The sequence below is a fragment of the Microtus ochrogaster genome, chromosome 22 (assembly GCF_000317375.1).
Source record: "Microtus ochrogaster isolate Prairie Vole_2 chromosome 22, MicOch1.0, whole genome shotgun sequence".
Lineage (NCBI taxonomy): Eukaryota > Metazoa > Chordata > Mammalia > Rodentia > Cricetidae > Microtus > Microtus ochrogaster.
In genome coordinates this window covers 2,355,768-2,358,509 of record NC_022023.1, presented here as the reverse complement: position 1 = coordinate 2,358,509, position 2,742 = coordinate 2,355,768, and positions in this window count along the sequence as shown.

Below are 2,742 nucleotides of genomic sequence, written 5' to 3'. Positions count from 1 at the left end.
CATGTACACACACATTCACTCACACGTGCACACACACATGTACACACACATTCACTCACACGTGCACACACACATGTACACACACATTCACTCACACGTGCGCACGCGCGCGCACACACACACACACACACACACACACACACACACACACACACACACAGAAATAATTAGCTGGACAAGGTAAAGTATACTTATAGTCCCACCTACTCCGGCGCCTGAGGCAAAGAATCTGATAAACCTCGGGACTTTCGAGCCAGTCTGGGCAGTTTAGTAAGATCAGTCTCAAAGGAGAGGGGGTAGCTTCAGGGTTGATCCTTGGGTAGTTTGGCAAGTACCTTATAGCCAGCACCACCACCATCGCCACCATCACCACTATTCACAGAAAAAGTTTCATTAGGAAAAAGACTACTTCTCCATTGAGTAATCTTCTAAAAATTCAGAGTGCAAAAGAGCCTACCTGAACTGTGAAGTGCCCTGTTGTTTCAGGTTCGGCTTTCCCTGCTCAGCACCCTCTCCGGTTTTCGTTGGTCTTATATAAACGATGAGAAGGATGTTCTCCTTGGCCTTGAGAACTTAGATAATTAGATAATGCTCTTGCTTGCGTTACCATGGTAACGGAGATGTTCAGCAGCTCCTTTGCCTCTTTAGCCCATTGCTTATTTCCTTTCAAGTTTGTTGTCTACTTTGTTTTTTTTATTGACCTATTTTATTTATTTTACTTTTTAAATGTTTCTGTGTAGACCTGTGTTCCCTTTTGAGGTTGAGTTTTGTAAGGCCTCAGGAAGTGGTGGAAGCACCTTCCTCAAACCTGGTTGCACCAAAGCCCGTCAAGTCAAGCCTGGTCCCCAAAGAGGAAGAGAAAGCCGAAGTTCCTGACCGTAGATAAGAGCTTCTCTTTTGAGCTTCCTGGGTTAGTTTCTCCACTATCAGAAGGGACATTTCCATTTAGGTGACAGCATTTACTGTCCTGTGTATTTTATACTCCATTCTCTGGTGATGGTTCTCATATCCTGTCTGCCCCTAAACATTTTCTTACAACCATCAATCCTTCTAAGGTTGGAGGTAGCTGTATGCCAGGTGATCAATAATGAGGAGAAACCACGTGCTGAGAGCCTTATAAGCTTGTAAGCGCCCAATAAATATTTCCATGTGGTCTTCACAGTGGTTTGTGACATGAGTATTATGTCCCTTTTACATAAGATGTCGTTGAAGCCCAGAGAGAGAAAGGGGTTTACAGCGTCGTGACTGATGAGCTGGATTTGCTGACCCCATGCATGAACTGTGATTGGAACTCTTCTTGTGATTTCCAGTCTAGCATTCTTCCCATTGCTACCGCAAATGCAGAAACCGAGTGTGTAGCTTTCTTTAATGTAGTGGTAGAGAGGAGTTCAGATGGGAGCAGGCTGGAATGGGGGGCATATTGGTGCAGCACACACTTTTTGCCAAATTAAGAAGTTACCTTGGAATCTTTATAATGTCCTCACTGGAACTGTAGGCAGTCCATAATTTGGCATCTTAAAATGATTTTGCGCTGATTAGCAGATGTAACACCACCAACCTTTAGGCGTGTTCCGTCCTAAAAAGATGAAAAGCTGCTTCTCACCACCAAAGGCAAGGTAGGTGAGCTCAGCTTTGACTTGAAACAGTTCGTACTTCTGTTCTGCCCCCAAGCTTTTTTATTTTTCAATTTTTAAAGCCAGGTGCCAATAACCTACATTTTCAGTGCTGTAGAAGCATTAGACAATTGGGACATGGGGCTCTTATCCCAGCAGCCAGTTCTCACCAAAGAGTCAGGTATTAAGCACTGTGCTTGCTGAAAGATAAGCTTTGAGACATGACTCTGCCTGCTTGTGTTTGGCACGGGTTGTTGATTCAGTCTGAGGTTTCCTAAGAGGACTAAGTGATATTGTGTAGCAAGGTAATAAAAATAATACCTGGGCTCAAACTCTTGTTAACCATGTGAGCTTGAACAAATGATTTCTACCTTCCAAGCCTTTTCCTTCATGTGTTTTAATGGAGCGATTCTCGTCGTCTCTGCAGGAAGAGACTGCAGCCAGAGACCTGATAGTAGTCTGGACTATACTTTCAATTATTCTTGAGTCAAAACCCCTCCACTTGTTATCTGTGTTCTGAATGGTTGCTGAAGTCTGTAGCATGCAAAATAAAAACCCAGAGACAGATATTGGGGTTCAACCTCATGATTAGAAAAACAAAGCGGCCAGCCACTAGTTCCCACCTCTACCTCAGACTGGAAATGGGCGATCCTGCCTCCAGGAATCCTCAGGTTGAGACTGAGCTGATACCTGTCTCCTGTCTTATATTCCTCTCTAGTGCTGGGATTAAAGGCATGCAGCATCACCTCCCGGCCTCTATGGCTAAGCCTGGCTTCTTTGCACTGATCTGCAGGCAAGCTTTATTTATTAAAACACAAATAATACACCCCCATAGAAGACCTTACCGCCTGATATCTTCATCATTGGGCTTTATACCTTCTGTATATTTTAAACTGCCATTTTAGCATGACTTTGAGGGAACATGGGTAAATTTATTTTTGATCTGCCAACTTGAATTAGAAGCAAGCTTCAAAAGAAGTTAAAGGAAAGATGAAATTGGTTTTGTATCCAGAGTTGCAAAAGCTTCTCCATGAGTAAATGAGATGAGGGTCAATGAAGCTGGTTTGCTAAAGAGGAGACGAAGCCTGGCAGTATCCGGTATCTGCCTTTGTTGGATTGCTGCACTCAC